The sequence below is a fragment of the Mirounga angustirostris genome, unplaced genomic scaffold (genome assembly GCF_029215605.1).
Source record: "Mirounga angustirostris isolate CCGP_5_RB_7025 unplaced genomic scaffold, mMirAng1.0.hap1 SCAF_16, whole genome shotgun sequence".
NCBI classification, from domain to species: Eukaryota; Metazoa; Chordata; class Mammalia; order Carnivora; family Phocidae; genus Mirounga; species Mirounga angustirostris.
The window spans coordinates 5505760-5519242 of record NW_026991724.1 but is presented as its reverse complement, the minus strand read 5'-3'; the positions used below and the strand labels follow the sequence as shown (position 1 = coordinate 5519242).

Sequence of the window (13483 nt, the reverse complement as noted above, 5' to 3'; positions counted from 1 at the left end):
GTGTGACCTTAAGAAATCTGTTTAATCTCTCTGGGCTTCAGTTTCCTCATCTCTACAAGTTTATCTTTATAGGACTGTTGGAGAGGTGAGAGAAATGTTTACCAATGGTTAGCCCACTGCCTGGCATGTAGAAAATGTTCCATAAGAAACTGTTATGGAAGATAGATGTCAAACCTGAAAAATAAGAACCATTATGGTTTTGTAGAGTGCCTGGAAGATGTAGGGAAATGCTTTGGATATTTCCCAGTGCATGTTCATATGAACCAACACTCATATAACTTGGATGCCACTGCCATTTATGTTCACTGAGCTAGTTCAGAACTGGAATGAATGATGCCTTGCTAGAATCTTCAGCTAGTTCAGAAACCAAAGTTTGATGTTATTACAAACGTTTGATACCCAACCAATTTGTCCTTTTTTTTTTAATCAAGTAGTTTGGAAAACTTACCCAGTACATGTTGGCTTATTACATTTTATGTGAAAAAAATCTCCTCTTTTTCACTGACTGATTCGTGGATAATTCTTTAAATATAGTAATTAGAGTACACAGAGTGGTGCAATGGAACTTCTGGAGTGTGAACCTGGGTTTGAACCCAAGTTCTATCACTGACCTTGGCACCATGGACAACTCATCCTCTCCAAGTGTCCTTCATTTCCGCTCTGTGAAACAGTTGAAATATCCTATGAAGATTGGGGCAAGAGAGAACCTCACCTTATGTTCCTGATACTTTGTTAAAAGCTCAACAGTAAATAAACACAAAGATCAATGGAACAGAATAGAAAACCCATAAATGAACCTACAACTATATGGGAAATTCATCTTCCACAAAGCAGGAAAGAATATCCAATGGGAAAAAGACAGTCTCTTCAACAAATGATGCTGGGAAAACTGGACGACATGCAAAAGAATGAAACTGGACCACTTTCTTACACCATGCACAAAAATAAATTCAAAATGGATTAAAGGCCTAAATGTGAGACAGGAAACCATAAAAATCCTAGAAGAGAACACAGGCAGTAACTTCTTTTACATGGGCCATAGCAACTTCTTTTTAGATATGTCTCCTGATGCAAGGGAAACAAAAGCAAAAGGCAACTATTGGGATTTAATCAAAATAAAAACTTAGGGCGCCTGGGTGGCTCAGTTGGTTAAGCGACTGCCTTCGGCTCAGGTCATGATCCTGGAGTCCCGGGATCGAGTGCCGCATCGGGCTCCCTGCTCGGCAGGGAGTCTGCTTCTCCCTCTGACCCTCCTCCCTCTCATGCTCTCTGTCCCTCATTCTCTCTCTCTCAAATAAATAAATAAAATCTTAAAAAATAAATAAATAAATAAATAAATAAAAACTTAGGCATAGCAAAGGAAACAATAGCAAAACTAAAGGCAACCTATGGAATGGGGAATATATTTGCAAATGACATGTCTGATAAAGGATTAGCATCCAAAATATATAAAGAACTTATAAAACTCAATACTCACAAACTGAATAATCCAATTAAAAAATGGGCAGAAGAGGGACACCTGGGTGGTGCAGTCAGCTAAACATCTGACTCCTGGTATTTACTCAGGTTGTGATCTTAGGATCATGAGATTGAGCCCCACATCAGGCTCCACACTCAGTGAGATTCTTTCTCCCTCTCCCTGCCCCTCCTGCTTGTGCTCTCTATTTCTCTCTCTCTCTCAAATAAATAAATCTTTTAAAAAATGGGCAGAAGACACAAAAATACATTTTTCTAAAGAAGACATATAGATGGCCAACAGACACATGAAAAGATGCTCAACATCATCGATCATCAGGGGAATGCAAATCAAAACATACCTGTCAGAATGGCTGAAATCAAAAACCCAAGAAACAACAGGTATTGGCGAGGATGTGGAGAAAGGGGAAACCTCTTGGGGCGCCTGCGTGGCTCAGATGGTTAGGCGTCTGCCTTCGGCTCAGGTAATGATCCCAGAGTCCTGGGATTGAGTCCCGCATCGGGCTCCCTGCTAGGCGGGGAGCATCCTTCTCCCTCTGCCTCTGCCTCTGCCTCTCTCTCTCTGACTCTCATGAATAAATAAATAAAAAGCATTAAAAAAAGGGGGCGGAACCTCTTGCACTGTTGGTGGGAAGGCTAACTGGTATAGCCACTCTGGAAAACAGTATGGAGATTCCTCAACTAGGTAAAAATAGAACTACCCTATGATCTAGCAATTGCAATACTAGGTATTTACCCAAAGAATACGAAAATACTAATTCAAAGGGATACATGCACCCTGATGTTTATAGCAGTATTAGCCAAGTTATGGAAATAGCCCAAGTGCCCATTGACTGATGAATGGATAAATATGAATGGATAAAGAAGATATGGCATGTGTATATATATACATGTGTATATATATAGTGTAGTATTATCTGTCTATCTATATGTGTGTGTGTATATATATATATATATATATATATATGTATATAATGGAATGGAATATTACTCAGCCATAAAAAATGAAATCTTGCCATTGCAATGACATGAATAGAGCTAGAGAGTGTTATGCTAAGCAAAATAAGTCAGTTAGAAAAAGACAAATACCATATGAATTCACTCATGTGGAATTAAGAAACAAAACAAATGAGCAAAGGGGAAAAAAGAGAGAGACAGACAGAGAGGCAAACCAAGAAAAAGACTCTTTAAGTATAGAGAACAAACTGAGCGTTATGGCGGGGCGGGTGGGGGAGGATGGAGTAAATAGGTGATGGGGATTAAGGACTGCATTTGTGTGAAGACCACTGGGCATTGTATGGAACTGTTGAATAACTACATTGCACACCTGAAATTAATACTACACTGTATGGTAACTAACTAGAATTTAAATAAAAACATAAAAAACAAAAAAAAACATAATGGCTACTTCTCCCAGAACCCACCTTCCTCTTCAGGGCTTGAATATTTAGAGGTCATTGTTTACTGAGTACTGCTTCACATTATAGATTATAACGTCTTTAGGAGATGGGACTGTGTCTTCTCTATTAATTATAGCAGTGTATACATTTGTTTCAATGTTTATAAATCAGAAGCTGGTTCAATACACATTCCCTGAAGACTCATTTTGCAGGATTTTTGTTTATTTGTTTGCTCATCTTGGACATTTAAATTTATTTCCAAATGTTGGGTTACCACTGCTGCACTCCTACCTGCCTTCATCTCCAAGCCCTCCTCATCCCTTCTGAAACATTTCATGGGAGCATTGAAAGAGACTAGTTGATCATCCCGCCTAGAGTTGTAGGGAAGAGATTGGGTCAAAACTAAAGGCCCTTTAGATTTATGATGCTGTCTTGTTAAATTGATGGTGGTCAAGGTTATAATTAGATCTTCAAACTCTCCTAGCCAATTAAAAAATGTGCCTATGTGATTTGCATACTTTAACTCTTTGGGTTATGTATTAGTATTAATATTTATCTGAAAAGCTATAATTTATCACTTCAAATGTTTCTAATGTGTTGTTGCATTCTTAAATATGATTTTATTTTGACTTAAGGCCAAAACATTGATTAAAAGAACACATCCAAATTTATAATAAAATATAGGAAAGTTATACAGAAATTTGCTTCCTAAGCAATTTTTAGAGAACACATCTCTTCAGTAAAGTGAGAAATATATGTTGATAATCCATCATCTTGGATACTTTCTGATATTGATGAGCATGCTCATTGGTTGACTTTCTCTCACTGTTAGAAATAAGTTGTTATGTTGAACTATGATTTGTTTGCTTGTAATTTCTACCCTGTGATGCTTGTTTGGCCTTGTAATACAATGAAGAAATGGAACACACATCCTTCAACAGGGCAACCCTCCAGATGGTTGTGTGGTCCAATCTTCTAGACACTGAATACCATGAAGGCACATAATCTACCTTATTCATCTTTATGTTGACATTTATCCCTTACTGCCTACTATCCTGCACATTGTAAGTGAAAGAATGATATTTTTAATGGATTGCTAGATGAGATTTAGAATAATAGAATTTCCCAGTTGTAAGAGACATCATCCAACACCAGAATCTCTTCCACACCATTCTTGCTGCATAGTCATTTAGGTTATACTTCAGAGTATCTAGTGACAAGCAAATTATTTCATCCAGAAAAAACTGGAGCTTCCAAAGGGTACCCTGAATTTCTTCAGGCTTTTCTAGTATTTGGACAACAATGAGTTCATGCAAATACTAATATTTGCACTACACATTCTTGTCGCCCCCACCTGCACAATTATAAAATCTCAACAGACCCACCCCACCTCCCCTGGCCATCATTGAGGTTATTTTTGAAAGACCTCACATAAACTCACAAATTATTCTCTCATGACCCTTCCTTCTAGCCTCTTTGTTGGTTAACATACCTGAAAATCTCTTAAGGGAAGTGTCTCCTCCCTGCTTTTGTGAGAAGGCTGTTTCTCAAGTCCATCTCTAGGATCCCCACAGCCATGGACCCCCATGATGCCGGAAGACCCAAAGCTGCTTTAGTCTTCGTTGTGCCAGAGCAAAGTCAAGTGTATTCCATTCAGAAATAGGGCCAAGCCACCATTCACCATAGCAGTTTGTGAGGAACTAGACTAACAGTGCATGAGATTACCTAAATTTCCTGTCGTTTATGAATCTTTAAGCTTGTATATATAGCTTATTCTTTCCCTGAGCTACAACCCCATGGGGCTGGACTAGGAAACCAATATTGAGTTCTCTCTGTCTTCCTTCTGTTTCTGCATTTCTCTAAGTGCTCATGTAGAAGTTGTCCTCCTGACAAGCCCCTTCCTTCCTATGTAGATCTGCCCATGCAATTGAGAGGTACTTGGGAAATCACAGGTCTGATTGCATCAGACACAATCAGGATCTGAATCACAATTTAGGCTCAGCCAGGACACACTGCCACATGTCCCCAGACAACTCCAACTGCAAGGCCAAAAGTTTTGAACGTTGTAGTGGAGCAAATCTCTCTTCTCATTAATTTACCTTTACACAGAGGCATGTTTGCACATAATTACTAGATAACTCAAAAACTAAAGGCTGTGTAAGAGCCACGTGCTAGTACTATGAAATCACAGAGAGGCAATCCCTATAAATCTGAGACTTGGTGATTCTCAAAGCTACTGAGTCTGTGATTAATATTTCACTGATCGGGTGACTTTCAATCGGCTTACTCAAATCTTCATATGAGTTTAGGCCATCATTCTCACTTTTGTTTGGAGAGTTTCAAATTTGCTTAGCTGTCAGGTTGCTGTTCTGCTGTTTATTCATTCAATGCACAGGGTTGAGTGTATATTGTATCAGGCGCTATGCCACAGAAAGTAATTCGAATTTGAAATACAAATTTATAGTGATTATAAGTACCATGGGATAGACAATACACAGTATTCTTTCAGGAAACAATCTGCCATGTTTTAAAGAATCTGTAATGAGAGGAAAATGTAACACCCTGACAGAAAAGACTAGTTTCAAAACTAGCAACTCAGTTTTAATGGTAGGCAGAGAAAATCCCCTGAAAGCAGATGTGGGCTCTGTCTTCTTCCAAGAGGAAGCCCTTAAGGGTTTACATGGTAAAAATAGGTTTCTGCAGAAGATCACTTGACAAGATCATTCACTATGGTATCTTTGCCTGACATGATAGAATTGAAACTCTATTTTATGGAAGTTGGAATTGAAACATAAGATGGTATTAAGACTGCATTCTTGCACCTATCAAATCTATAAAGCCTTCGGAGGTGAAATCTATTCCTGAGCTAATCAGTCATGGTTGAGACCATGCCCATAGCCTTACAGAAGCTCTGCAGATGTCAGTGCTTATTCCTGGCCAAACATGGATTATAGGATACAGTTCGGTACCCTCATTAATCAGGAGGGTAAAATGAATGAAGGCCGGAGGAGGTGCCTATTTTATCATCCAGGGATCTGGCCCAATGTGGGTAGGACTAAACATATGTTAATGAAAGTTTGATTGGCTAGAATATTTGAGAAATGAAGGTGTTCGGGGAAACCACAGGGAATGCTTTCTGTTTCTCTCAGTTGGGCAAATCCATAGAGCCTCTGGACTAAGCCTTGTGAGTTCTTTTAAAGGAAGTTGGTACCTCTGGATGCCAGTGGGATACTGAGGGATGTGAAAAGCAATTAGTCTTGCTCTGTATCCTGGGGAGAGTCCGTCTGATATCCGAATTAAGTGCTACTTCAGTTGTCAGAAAGGCATGGCTTTCTGTGTCCCAGCAAGGACTAGCAAATCAACCAATATGCAGGCCCTTCTGGCTAATGGAACAACTGGATTCTGTTTTACTAACTAGGCCAGGGGTACCGGGATATCTGGTATAGCCTAAGGGAGAGTAAATAATTTGTATTCTGCTGCACAGAGTCATTGGCTGGTCTCAGTGGTATGCTGCAGTCAGCTAGTACGTGGACTCCTGAGAGCTGCTTGTTAAGCTTCTAGAAAATCTGCAAGCCAATTGAAGGCACATTGGTAGCTGAGATCAGCTATGTTTAGAATATTTACACCATAGACATTGGCAAATGATAGGAATCAGGACTTTTTCCTTTACCATCATACTGCTCAAACAATGCTACTTTCTTCTGTGTGTGAGTGGAGATTGCTAGAAGTAGATTATCTGTAGATCCAACCATATCTACCTGTAGGGAGATGCAACTCTTGGGAAGACTGATGCAGAGCCCACAGGCCCCCGACCCACACGCATCCTCACCCAAGGGTACAAGTAGTCTGAACACCAACTCTAAGAGGCCTTTTCACTTACATACAGACCAATTTTCATGTCTCTACAAATGTATGTATGTGTGTATGTATCTATGTATGTATTTAGGACCATTTGCCCACCTAAGGCCTGAGTGTATGGATCATAGACTGACCCCAAAACACTTACCAGAGTAGCACGAAGTCCGTATTTTAGTACATACCTATCTACATGAGCAGGGCTGATCTATATTTTGCAGATAAATTTAAATCCATTTGCATTTTCGTATTTCCTGGGATCATAATACGGCTTAATTTGACCACTCACACATTTCAAGATGGTAAGAAATCTATGCCTTTTGGATTTTCATCCTTAAGAACCACATTCAAAAGAAAGAAAGAAAAAAGCATAAAATCAAGGTCAGGAAGATTAAGCCCCTTAATTCACGTGCCAAACTTCCCATTTCAATTGTGGTTTTGTCTCCCAGCTAAAGTTTGTCTTTTTGTGACATTTGCATTAAGCCCAGAGGACATTTTGAGTGGAAACATGCTGAAAGCATAATTGAAACGCTGAGTGGTGCCATTTGTCTAATTTGCATTTTTCCCCCAGGTGGGGAGTTTTCACTCCCCATTTCTTCTCCTGGGGTGTTCAAAGATTATCTCAAAAAATGATGTTGTACAATTGATTCCAATAAATCCCCACATACAGTATATTATATGTATATATATTTTTTCTTTCTAGAATCTATTTTAAATGCCACAGGGATAAACTATGTAAGGAAGTCCTTTGTAGGTTCATAATAGTACAGTTTCTTTTCTCCCTCAGATAGAGATTTTGAATATTTGTCCACAAGCTTAATTTTTTATTAGAATTTTCCCTTTCAGTTATCCTCATGGTGCCATTCCAAGATATTTAGGAGGGTGTCTCTATAGAAACAAACATTTAAAAAAATAGGTAGACATAAACTATTCAATTTCATCCTTAATATGTTCTTTGAACTCTGTGCCCCCAAATATGCACTGACTTGATCTCTATTAAAAAGTTTGAGAATCACTGATATTTTGGTGTCTCAACAACGTTATTAAATGAGACAATGATGCAGGGCTGATGCTATGAGTTGCACCCTTTAATGGGGAATTTAAGGTGAGATTATAATCGGTGGGGAAGTAGAGTCTGTTTTCCTGGGAGGAAGAAGTCAAATATGAGTGTGGTAAATTGTTTCTCTTTTGACTAAGTATTCCTCATATACTCCAGATCTGCCATTTAGATACGGCCGAAGCTGCTGTCATCGGCAAGGTCGAATTTTGTGCTTTTTCTAAGGTGTGCCTCTTTCTCAAACTTGCATTATTTATGTTAGACATATTCTTTCAAATATCAGAAGGCCTCCTAGATGATATCGAATAATCATATGGAATTCTATCAGATCCCTTTTAGGTTATAAGCCTGACTTAGGGTGGAGCCAGGCATGAATTTATCTAAATGAGGGATATGCAGAGAGGAATGTAGCCCAGGCCAGCATTTTCGGAGGGTGGAACTCACATCACTCTGAGGGCTTTAGTGTCTGCAAAGACAAACATGTGTTTTTATTTAACTCGTTAGATTTAATTTAACATTATTGGGGGGAAAAAAAGGACATCTGACCCATCCAATATATATTATAAATGTTATCTTCAAATAATTTTGTGAGAATAAATAATGTGAGACAAATAAAAGAAAAATATTAAGTGAATAATGGATCTGCTATGAAAATATGGTGAAAATGTGAGGCTGGACGCGGAGTGTTTGAAGGAGGGAGTATATTTGCCCAGACTATCATGAACTGTGTGGCCTTCCCCTCATTCAACCTCACTAAGTCTCAATTTCCTTTTTTTTTCCTAAGATATTTATTTAATTAATTAATTTATTTATTTATTTGACAGAGAGAGTGACAGAGCACAAGCAGGGGGAGCAGGAGAAGGAGAGGGAGAAGCAGGCTCTCTGCTGAGCAGGGAGCCCAATGCAGGGCTGGATCCCAGGACTCTGGGATCATGTCCTGAGCCGAAGGCAGACGCTTAACCTTCTGAGCCACTCAGGTGCCCCTAAGTCTCAGTTTCTAGAGAGGAAACAAATAATCTACCTCAAATTGGTCATGTGAGGATTCACTGCAATCATGAGTGTAAAGCCTTCGGTGCGGTGTCATGCTTTTCGGAAAAATAAGAGTTTAGATTGGTAGGAAGTTATCTGTACAAACAATCCATTTAAAGAACATTTAATGAAACTCTGTTGAGTCTACTATGGGTGGAGCACTGTGATTTCGCTTCTTTGATGTCATTCTTTTCTTCACAACCTCTCACTTGAGACAGGTAGGGCTTTGCCAAGAAGAGTAGGAAGATTCAAAGATGGTCCAGTCTGGATCAGAATCATCTGCCTCACTCCTTTGGCCCCAGGAGAGGTGCCTCTAGCAACCGTCTCCATGGTAACCACACTTGGCCCAGCAGGCCAGAGCATGGGTACCTGACTAGAAAGAGATGGAAGGACTCAGGAGGCAGGTGGAAAACTAGCTGGAAGCAGGAAGCTATGTAGGAAAAGGAAAAAAGTAGTTTCCTTAATGCCTACAATTACAGGAGTAATGATGGTAATAATTCTTATTCATGGAGCACCATCCTAAGTGTTTTATGCATGTAGGTATGTATGATCGTGTTGAATGCTCACCATAAGAATTACAGTACCTGTGAGGGAGGTACTACTATTTGTCCCACTTTACAGATGAAGACATTGAGGTACAAAGAGGATGGGTGTCTGCCCAAGGTCACAGGGCTGCTGCACATGTGCCAGGTTTGGAAAACGGCTTAGAAACCTACCATTAAAACTGCCCTTTCTTAGGACATGGGAAGAGTAGTTCCTGGCATGCGAGGTCCCCAACCTCCTCTCTGTGCCAAGGATGGCTGGGAAATGTGGAAACCTGGCATCTTGACAAACAGTCCATTGTCTGAGGTCCTGGTTTTTGGCCCTTAGCTGCATTAGATTCATCTGGGGAGCTTTAAAGGGATACCAGTGCCCAGACCCCAGCCCAGCCTGGTTATATCAGAATCTTGGTTGGGAGTTGAGCAGGTATTGCTATGTTTTAAAATGCTCTCCAGATGATTCTCATAGCCTTGAAAAAACCACAGTCTAAAGCATCTGCTCTTGAATTGGTAAAGGTGTCTAAAAGAGAGACCCAGTTTTGCAATCCTTAGTTATTTGACAGAGCAAGCTGGGAAGAAAGCTGGAATATACTGGGTGCCTATGATGTGCCAGATCCTGAATATAGATGTGGTCTCTCACTACGCCCTTATTTGGGACCTCTGAGAAGCCCAGAGGGATTAGTGAGTGGCCTTCAGGGGTCAGGATGGGGCAACTGCCCTATTCCCTCTTATGCATCAATTCCCAGGAAATGAATGTACTGAGAGCTTAAATTATGGAGGTAGACAGATGGACTGGGGACAGGTTCCTGCTTTCTCTGGGTGTATGAACTCGAGCAAGTTGCTCAATCTCAGAGGCTCAGTCTGTTTTCCCGTAAAATGGAAAATGATGCTTTTAGAGTATGCATTTTCAGTGGGGCTATGATACCCCCAAGAGGGTGGCATGGGGGAGGGGCAAAACATTGCCTTTGTGTGTGTATAAAGCACAGAGGTACGTAAGTACACAGACATGCAGCATATCTGTGCCATTGAAATTTCATGACAGCAGCGGCGCCTGAGTGGCTCAGTTGGTTAAGCATCTGACTCCTGATTTCAGTTCAGGTCGTGACTTCAGGGTTGTGAGATCCAGACCCAAGTTGGGCCCTGCACTGGGCTTGGAGCCTGCTTGGGATTCTCTCCCTCTGCTCCTCCCCCTGCTCATCTAAGACAAGAATGGCCTAGGGACCTTCTTTCTCAATTCCTGCCCTTGCTTGCAGCAGCTTCTGCTCCCAGCATTAAAGAAGTACCATGCCCTCAGTCCACCCCTATTAGAGTATCATTTTGCCCCTGGAGAGCAACTGAATTAAGTATAATCATTATTGAATGCCTCCTGTATGCAAAAGCATTCTATTCATTGCTAGAGATCTAGAGATGAATAATGAGAAGAAGAAAGATTCAATTTCTGATCTTGGTTCTTTTTTTTTTTTTTAATTTTTTTTTTTAAAGATTTTATTTATTTGACAGAGAGAGATACAGCGAGAGAGGGAACACAAGCAGCGGGAGTGGGAGAGGGAGAAGCAGGCTTCCCGCGGAGCAGGGAGCCCGATGCGGGGCTCGATCCCAGGACCCTGGGACCATGACCTGAGCCGAAGGCAGACGCTTAACTACTGAGCCACCCAGGCGCCCCTTGGTTCTTTTTATAAAAAAAAGATTTTATTTATTTGAGAGAGAGAGTACAAGCAGGGGGAGTGGCAGAGAACAGGGAGAGGGAGAAGCAGGCTCCCTGTTGGGCAGGGAGCCCGATGCGGGACTCGATCCCAAAACTCTGGGATCATGACCTGAGCTGAAAGCAGATGCTTCACTGACTGAGCCACCCAGGCACCCCTTGGCTCTTGGTTCTGATGAGAAAAACAGATACATAAAATGGGCATATTGCTATAACATGATATAAAAGATCCTGTGTGCAGGAAACTTGGGGAACACAAAGAGGATATTTGGACAAGTTATGGAGCTGACTCTTGTAGAATGGCTAGGATTGAACAGGGTGAGGAAGGTGGGAAGTGACTTCTGCACAGAGGGAGCAAAATGAGCAGAGAGGTGGGAGAATACAGTAGGTGTAGGCTGGCGCAGAGGTGAGTAATGCATGAGGCACAGAGTGAGGGCAGAGGCCAGAGGCGAGGCCAATGGACGGCTTAGCCATGGAGGACCTTGGGTGCTGGCATCATTTGCACTGGGGAGCTGTAGTTGTATGAGACTCAGGTAGAGGCAAGTTGGTTCTATAGTTGTGTTGGGAGGGTCCAAATCTTTTTCAAGGAATAAGTCTTGATGTGGCCTTCCACGCCCCACATTTCCAGCTGATCTTCATTCTCTGTTCCCCACTTTCTCCCTTGCTCTCTGTGCCCATCTCACTGGCTTATTTGCAATCCCCTGAATGCCACTGGACCTTTGCACATGTGGCTCTTTCTGCCTGGAGTAGGTCCTCTGTTACTTATAAGGGCATTGAATTACTGTCTTTCTCTCCGACTATACTTCAACCCAGGGACTGTGTCCATCTTTGCTCAACATTATAAACCCAGCATCTAGCATAATATAGATTCCTAGTTAATATTTGTGGAAGGGAGTAATGGATGTGGGAAGGAAGAAAGGAAGGAAAGGAAGGGAAAGGCGAAACTAGAACCCCACAAACTTTTGTATGTCTTTCCTCACTCCCAGTCCTCCCCAGTTCGGTCTGTCTTCTTGGGTCCTGCCCAGGGGCAAGGGCCAGAACCAGCCAGCATCCTAGCCAACCAGCAGGCCCTGTCATTTGAGCAGCGTGCCTTCAGTGGATGAATGCTAATCGATAATAATGAAACAATTTATGTGTCTCTCCACATTTACAAACTGTGGGAGGCACCTCCTTTGCTCTCTCCAAGCCTCAGTTACCTTATCTATAAACTGGGGTCAAAAAAGTACCTCATTCGTTGTGCAGATTAAATAAGATAATGCATGTAAAATGCTTGACACTTAGCCTCGCGTGTGGAAATTGTTCAATTCACGTTAGCTATTATCATTATCAGCTAATATGGTTATTATCACCGTAAGAATTATCTCCCAGAACAGAAAGATCAGCTTAGTTCGTCAAATATTTATATGGCTTTAACAGTGTGCTCAGACCAAGGTAGATGTTGTCACCAAAGACACGCAAGAAAGTTCCTGGAAGCAATATTTTGAGAGCCCCGAACTGGAAATAGTCCCGATGCCCATCAAGAGAAATTCATTAGAGCCACATACTGGAGTACTACAGAGTGGTTAGGATTAACTGTTGTGACTCACAGACACATGGATGAATCTCACAAACATAATATCGAGTGGAAGAATCCAGACACAAAAGAGCACACACTGGATGATCCCATTTTTATGAAGTGCAAACGCATGTGGAACAGACCTATGGTTTTAGAAGTCAGCATTGTGCAGCCTTTAAGGAGGAAGCTGGGGATTGTGGCTCAGGAGGGAGGGGAAGGGGAAGGTTGGTAGTATTTGTATCTGGGCCTAGGTCCTGAGTATAAGGGCATGCCCACTTTATGAAAATACATCAAGTTGTACATTCTGATTTATTGCTTTTTCTGTATCTGTATTATGCTTCTGTTAAAGGTTTACTAAACAAACAAGTCTGTTCAGTAGAGAGCTGAGGAAACAAGTGGGGTGAGGAAAGAAGGCCAGCAGTGCAATTCTGTGCTTGCCCACAAGAACAGCTGCTTCTCCTATTCCTTCCCAAACATGACTTAGCCATTCAACTATAGGAATTTTGTCCACATCTATCCCACCAGTGTGTTAATCTGAGCCAGGCGTCATTGGTACAACACCAGACTGACTGGTTTTCTTGGCCTCTCTTCTCTCTCAAACCACTCTCTGGAACCCTGAGCTGCTGCCTTAAAAGATCCTGTTCATCTCTGCGTCCTCAGTGCTTAGTACTTGCCTAGAACATGGCAGGTGATCAAGGACAGATCTAGAATGAATGAAGTTTCCCAGCACAATCAGAGCTAGAGAGCTACGGGGGGTGCTGTGGGATAAGGGGAAGCATTTGTAGATTTGGGTGGGGAGCAGTGACCCACATTTAATGGTCAGAGATTTCTCCAGCAGTAAACTGCCCAACCTACTCACACTCTTTCTGT

At 41.5% G+C, this 13483-nt stretch overlaps 1 protein-coding gene across 5 annotated transcripts in view; it reads left to right on the top strand.

The window, feature by feature from the left end:
* CDH13 (cadherin 13) overlaps positions 1 to 13483 on the top strand; it is a 1446671-nt gene that overhangs the window by 773858 nt on the left and 659330 nt on the right. The window lies entirely within an intron of this gene.